Genomic DNA, 8,548 nt, shown 5'->3' on the forward strand with positions numbered 1-8,548 from the left:
GAGGGGTGGTTAGATTATTCAATGATTTTTGACAATGACTGATCAAGATTTGGCTGAATTGGCATCTATTCCCCGCTTGTAAGAATTGAAAATTTTCCAGCCTATTTTCATCGTCTGCAAGGAGGAATAAAAGCTTCTGCATGACTTCTCATGTGGTGCTTGATCGGTGATACAAATGGCTTGGAAGCATATGAAAAGGTTTCAGCAAAGAGATTTCTTTCTGATGATTTTCTGGTGAAGGCTATTTTCAGGACTTCAAGTTTCTTTTAACACATCGGGCATGCAATTCTGGTAACCTTGATAATAATAAGGCAACTGATTCGTAGATTTGTAGAATAATTGAATGCTCAAGCTCTTGTACCAGAAGCAGCTTGTGTTTGCTATTAATGTTGGCTTACATCTCATTTTAGGAAATTGATTCTTTTTTAGTTATTTCATTTCAGAACTCGGGTCCTGACTCCTGGTATTGGTATTGTTCATCAACTGGGAGAAGTTCACAATAGTAGCCTGCTGAGCAATTTCGCCACAAACTGTTTGCTGATATCCTTGTAAATTGTGGTCTATGTATTTTATAAGTCTTTCCAAAAGGGTTCCTAAGATGGTGATATTCCTTGTATCCAGTTTCTTTGTTTCTTTAATTTTTCTTCATTTTCTTGTTCTAAGCTTTGCATGATTGATTAAAGGTCACTGCGGGCTAGACTATGTTGAATTATCTATATATACATATATCACATGAATAATTATGAACTTGGGAATTAGGTATGATATAGAGTTTGTTTGGTAGTGATTTTATAAAATGCTTTTAATATTTTTAATACTTGAAAATTTTTATAATTCAAATGTTAGAAATACTAAAAATGTTTTCTAAAATCACTCACAAATGCATTCATAGTGTAATTTTTTCGTTTTTAAGGAAAAATTATTATGTTTGATATTTTCCTATCGATCATATTTTGTTCTTCAAACCAACTCCAACCTTGTTTTTCCATACCAAACCCAGTGCTTGCACCATCAAGAGAAATATAGCTCCATTGTAAATTATCCTTGACCAAAATCTTTAAGTTATGTTTGATTCTCATAAAATTTGAGGGAAAGAAAATAGAAAATAAAAAAAAATTAGATTTAAAGTTAATAAATTAGTTTTATATGTTTTTTTTTTCATCTCATTTTATTAATTTTTTTTATTTTGATATAAAAATTAAATAATTTAAAAATCCATAGTTTGAGTTTTTTTTTTTTAATATATTTGATTTTCTTTCCCATTTTCCATATTAAAACAATTTTTTGAATTTTAAATTATTTATTATTATTATTATTATTATTATTATTATTATTATTATTATTATTTTGGTTCTTTTTGAAGAACATATAAGAGAGAAATCCCTATTGAATCCTCATTATTTGCCAGCGAATGAAGATGGTGTTTATTTTGGTTCATGGGTGGTTCGCCAAGGGTGCTAAGAAATGGAAAAACAGAATGTTATGGAGAAAAATTTTGTCATTTAATATTTACATAAAAGAAAAAAAATGAAGCTATATTTGGTTTCTAAAAGTACTAAAAAAAATATTAAATAATTTTTTTTAATCATATTTGGTTTTAATATGAAAAATATAAAAAAAAATCAAATATAATTAATATTAATAAGAAATTTACATATTTTAAAATTATTAAGGAAAAATAAATGAAATAAGTTTAAAATAACATATAAAATAATTTATTAATTTTAATTTTTTTTTTCATTTTTTCATTTTTTTTTTACTTTTTTTATTTATTTATTTTCTTTCCCTTTTTTTTGTCCTCATATTTTTCAACAACCAAACGTACCCTAAATGAAATGTGTTGGAAGAAGGGAATAAAAATAATTTTATAATGGTTTTGTTTCTCTAGGGTTTATTTATGTTATATATATATATATATATATATATATATATATATATATTTCTATTTAAAGTAGTTGCCCTTCGAAAATCTCTGCAATCTTTTAGGGTTATGACTGGGTGGGAAATTCGGTCAAACAGGTGGTGAGAATGGTTCGTGCCACGCGCAGAAGTTTGATGATCTTGGTGAGGAAATAATGTCATATATCTTGATGGTAGGTATTTTTACTTTTTTTTTTGTTACCCGACAACCTCTTAATATTTTTTGTCTTAATTATAATTTACGATGATAAATATATTAATTTAATAATTTAAAATAAATTTTAAATTAATTTTATCAAACAATCTTAATACTTAAAATAAAAATTAAATAATAAATTTTAAGTTAATAACTAAAGAATAATTTAACTTAAATCAACTTAAATAATTAAGTAATAAGTATTAAGTTTTACTAAACATCCTTTAATATTAATAAAATTATTTTTATATATTTAAATATATTACTTTTTATCAAACAACTTTAATTTAAGCAACGAGTTTTAAGTCAATAATTAAAAAATTATTTAATTTAAAGTTAATTTAAATTATTAAGTAATAAGCAAGGATGAAAATATTGGTAATCACGGATATATCGAATATATCGGAGATATAACGACGGATATTTTGGAAAAAAATATCGGTAAACTTAAAATTGTTAAAAATTCATGAAAATGTAAGGAAAACTCATAATAATATAATTAGAAGTATAATAGACATTTTAAAGTTATTTTATTGAAAATTTTGATATATGTATAACATGATTTATCATATTTGATAATAATATCGTATGCATCGATAAAAATGTGAATTTTATAAGTGTACAATTATTATTAAATTACACATAATATTATGATATTTGATTATAATATGTCTAATTTTAAAATATATATTAGTATTAAAATATGATTCATTTAATTCAATTATATTAAACAATATAAAATAAATTATGATATATATATATATATATATAATTTTTTAATATTTAATTAATTATTAATGATATTAAAAACATTATGAAGAAAATTATATAATTTTATATTTTTGGTAATTAATTAAAATATTTTGCATTTAATTATAAAATAATTATAATTAATTTGCTCTTTAAAATATTCTTTTAATATTTTCTTTATATAATGAGTTTAAGTATATATAAATTTATTGCATATTATATATCAAATGGCAAGTTAGCCCAGATGGTAAGTGGGTGAAGGTTTGGGGTTTAAATCCCCTCGGCCCCAAGCAAATGGGAGGGTTGACCATGCATGATACACGATATTTCAACGATATAGACATTTTCTTCCTTGGTAATAAGTAAACCCTTGTAATGTTAATAAATTATTTTTATATATTTAAACTTATTTTACTTATTTTTAACTCTTTCATTTAAATATAAAGATTAATTAATTTTAAAATATATAAGTTTTTAACCACCACTCCAAAGAAAATATATTAATTAAACAAATTTTTAATTGATAAATTATTAATTTATTAAGGAATTTCTTATTTTCTTAAAATAGTATATCTAATATCAATTAATTGTAATTAAGCGAATTAAGTTTATATATATATTTTACGAACGGGCTATTTTTTTTAATGTATTTTGTTTAAACAAATAAAATTAATGTATCTAATTTTATGTTATTTAAACAAGTAACACTATACATATTTTACAAAGGTTTTTAAATAAATCATATGGATTTAGTTGCATATTAAAAAATTATTAATTTATATAATAAGTGAGTCTTATACGTAACTACATATTTTTCTATAATGTATCTGTAGACCCCGCATTTCGGCTCATGCGTTTCCCACTCGATGGCGAGCTCGATTTTTATTTGAAAAATGATCTATTATTTATTAAAAAAATATGACTTTGAGTCACCACTTATTTTTTTGTTTTATTTTTAAAGGGTAAACAAAATAAGAAAGAAAAACCCTAAGTGTGACTCCTTACTTTGGAAAAGGTGGTATGTGAAAAACCGCATCCGGTTCGAGGGTCAGGTTACTTATCAGGAAGGTACGGTAAGGACTGTAGCACCCCTCTAAGTCCCTAAAGTCGGGTCTCTACTAATAAAATGAAACAATCATGGCAATTGATGAGGAAATCAATGAATACTCAGAGTGATCATGCATACGTGAGAATCTAAACATGTATACCGAAAATGACCAGAGTAGGGAGGGATGCGTACCTGGGCCACGAACGAGCAATGCGCTATCATAAAAATGGAGTCAGTGTATAATAAATAGCGCAAAACATATCACATGTGTCACCAAATAGAAATGAAAAACAATTTGAGGGAAAACTGGATTTTTGAAATTTATTTGAAAATTGGAGTCTTAAAGATTATTTGAAAATTAGAATTTTAGAAATTAAATTTGAAAGGAATTGAAATTTCGGAAAACTAAATCTGGGAATCGGGATTTTGAAGAATTATTTAAAGACCGAATTTTAATAAACAAATGAGTGAATAAATAAATGAATGAAATAATAATAATGATGAAATTAATCGTTAAACAACTGAATGTGAATAGTGGAATTTCTGATATTGAAAATTAAATTTGGAAAACGGAATTTTGAAAAATTGAACTTTAATTATTGGAATTTGTAAAATAAATGAATGGAATAATAATAATAATAATGAGAATAATATTTAAACGAATGAACGTGAATAGTGGAATCTTTGAGGTTGAAAGTTTGAAGAGTTATTTAGAAATGAGATTTTAAATAAAAGAATAAGTAAAAAGATAAACGAATGGAATAATAGTAATAATGATTAGGTAAATAATTGTGAACATTGGGAAGTGAACTTGGGAATTGGAAAATTGAAAAATTATTTAGAGAAGGAATGTCGGAAAATTAAATTTCAAAAATTGGAAACCCGAAAAATTATTTTAAGGACGGAACGCCGGAAAATCAAATTTCGAAGATTGGAAACCCGAAAAATTATTAAGGATGGAATGTTGAAAAATTAAATTTCGAAAAGTGAAAACCCAAAAAATTATTTTAAGGATGGAACGCCGAAAAATTAAATTTCAAAAATTAGAAACCCAAAAAATTATTAAGGATGAAATGTCGGAAAATTAAATTTCAAAAATTAGAAACCCGAAAGATTATTAAGGATGGAATTTTTAAAATAAATAAATAAGTAAATAAAATAATTTAAGTTTGGGAGGTCAAAGTTGTGAAAATTATATATATTTAATAGGAGTTTTTTTTTATAATTAAATTAAAAATGAAATTTTGAAAATGAATCTTTGGCATCAAAAGTTGGAAAAACTAAGAAAATCATAAAAATAGGAACTTAGCATGGCAAACAGGCGTGCACTTAAGAAAAGCAAACAAACAAATAATAATAATAATAATAATAATAATAAACCACAAACCCATAGAAACCCATTTTCCCATCAACCCAATCCACGTGGGGCCTTAAATGCAAGTGAATGAACTCGTGTGACTCACTAAATCTATTTGCAACAGCCTTTGCCAACCTTCTGCCACCCACAATGGTCAACAACAACGCAAATAATTGGATTATAAAGGATTCAAGGCTTTTTTTTTTCTTCTGCACCATCAAAGTCATATCTTCCCTCATGAGGATCATCTGCACCTCCAACTGATAGCGGTTCATACACTCTTAAAGATGATACAAATGTTTGCCACAAAGGTCCTTATTCTCCATAATAGCTCTCTAGATATTTCATGACACCTCAATGTATTTTCACTGTTATTGCCTCGGGTTCATGGAGAGGTTATAATGGGTCAGTAGGATTCAGGGCGACCAAGAGGGATGAAAATACAAGATGTTCAGTCGGTGTCTAGGTGCTGCTATTCATACCAATGGGAAAATCAATGCTCTGTAATGATGTCGTTTAGTGAGGAAACCCATTGAACGTTTCTTCAAACCATGATCTATTTTCACCATATTGGCTGCCAAAAAAAGAATAACGCTGACGAAGCCGAAGTGTTGAATCATCTGAAGTCTTTTCTATTCAGTTATGTTCTTCCATGTCATCTAAACCTTGTGAACATATACCCATGCAAAAGTTTGCAGTCAAACCCAGATTTCCTCTCTCACAGTTCATGCACTGAACATGGTCCAAGAACAAGGAATAGCCACAACAAAGAAGAAATCATGGAAACAGAGCATGAAAATAAGAGATGAAAATATCCTCGAATGAGACTTCATTCGTGGGTCATCCGTGAGCCCTCTGACTAGGTGAGAAGAACAATATCAAATGCAAATATTGGCATGATTTTTGGGGCATTTCGCAACAGAGATAAGACATGCTCAGATTAACAATACCAAACATGAATGCACGGTTATATCTCAATAAGCAACAAGTGGCCTTCATTATCCACTCCAAACAAAACAACAAATATCCAAAATATCAATAAGAAAATGCAAAGGGATAGCAAGAATCTGAAACAAACCATAGCCTGTTGCATTCATGGGATAGCAAGAATTCGAATCAAACCATAGCCTGTTGCATTCATACCTGAGGAAGTCTTTTTCAGCAAGACCAGCAAGACTCCAAGCTTTTCTCTAGAAAATTCGTCCGCTACCTTGCTTTTCTTTTTCCTTTAGCTTCCTTCTCCAACTGGTCTCTATCCTCTTCCTCCTTACCCTGTTCCTATCTTGTTTGGCAAGCCACTACTTGCCCTATTGTTCCTCACATCAACAGCATGGCCCTCCAATCACCAGCATGGCCCCTGCCATCTTGACTTGCTGGACATCCCATCTCTCGTAGTTGCTTTCATGCCGAAAGGGAGGTCCCCCCTCCTCACTAAATCCCACTCCGAGATCATCCTTGAAATGCCACCTTGCTTCAACTTATAAAAATAATAAAAGAAGGCAATAATAATAAAAATCATATCATTGAACCAATACACTTGGTTTAAAACAGGGGTCTACACAAACATGACGAGAAAAAAAGTCTAGAGAACAAACCGGCTCTAATCTCAAGTGGTAAGCATGTTCAAATGCATTTTGAAGTGGGAAAAACAGTTTTGTGGTGGAAATGAAAATTAATTTCTAAATATTTCTATTATTTTCATAAATAAAAGTGATGAAGCTATTGAAACATTGGGTTTTTAATTCAAGGTTTTTAAATTACTTAAAAAATTAAAATATTTTAGAATGATATCATTAGATGTTGATATATTTTTTACATTTCTTAAAAGAAATGTGAGAAATTTTTATTTGCCTCGGTTGAGTCCTTGAATTCTCCAAATTAATATTTTATTACCTATTTTAGATTTGTCCCTTTATATTAATTATTTAGAAAAAACAAAAATTTTATGTAAATATAAATAAAATCAATCACTCAAATTAACGCAGATATAACATAGAAAAATCACATAACAACCTACTAGGTATAAAAAACCAGGAGTGATCTCTCAATCATTAAATAATTTATTAAATATGTGAAAAAGGTATATAATTTTACTTGATCAGATACACCTACTCCCTAAGGTCTTATATTGTCATCTGACATTTGTTGTAACCGAAAGTTACTCTAAAAAAAAATATCTTGAAAATTTAAAAGTTAAGGATAAAGTTTTTTATGAATGATTATATTTTCTCTACTAGGTTCATGAAAATCCACCACATATTTCAAATAGAATCTCTATTTATATTTATAATTTTTCTTTTTAGAATTATGAAGAGTTTTTTAATTATAAAATATTTTAAAGATCATTTTTAAAATCAAATACCAATTTAAAGATAACTACAATTTTAAAACTTACTAAAAATATCCCAAAAATTCTCTTGAATACCAAACATAAATTTAGAGATAAACATAATTTTAAAACTTATCAAAAATAAATTTTGAAATTAAAAAAATATAATAGAAATCAATTTAGGAAATATAAAACATTTTCTTCCTAATTTATTGTATTAGCGAAGTCGCATCTAATTAGTAAAAAAGGAACAAAAATATCAACTAAGTAACGAAATGATTAAAAAAACTGCATTATTATCTATCAAACCACTTTTTTTATCCATTGTACATTGTTGTTCATGGTTTAAACTATGCATCGGAATCCAAAGATTGAAATTTTAGTCAATTATGAATTTATTAATATGCTTTAAAACTTCCATATATATCACACTTAATTTGGTTGATAATTTTTTTTGTCTTTTCCTTTCTTTAGATCTTATATCTATGGATAATAGATCCTTATGTCAATATGGATATCATTAGTAATTTCAGAAAAATAGGTGGAGAAATTTTTTTTTTGAGAAACTTAAAAACTTACCTTTCATTTCCTTGTAACTTCAAATTTTTTTCCTTTTTTTTTTTTTCTATGAACAAATTAGTTGATATCATTTTATATTGGATCAATAAATTATTGGGTTGAGGTTTGGATAAACATAGAGATATTGTCAATGAATTTATATCCCATCCTTATCATTGATTTGATATTTTTCTCTCTAGCCATATCCTTATTCAAAATCCAAGTGACAATTAATCTTTCAATTTTGTCCAAAATTACATTCAATATCTTTAAATATCACATTGCTTTATAACAGATTTTTTTACTTATATTTTTACTTAAGTTATAAATTATTATTAATATAAATTAATTATTTAATTGGTTTAAACTATAGGTATGTCTGGGTACAAT

The sequence above is a fragment of the Vitis riparia genome, chromosome 13 (assembly GCF_004353265.1).
Source record: "Vitis riparia cultivar Riparia Gloire de Montpellier isolate 1030 chromosome 13, EGFV_Vit.rip_1.0, whole genome shotgun sequence".
Lineage (NCBI taxonomy): Eukaryota > Viridiplantae > Streptophyta > Magnoliopsida > Vitales > Vitaceae > Vitis > Vitis riparia.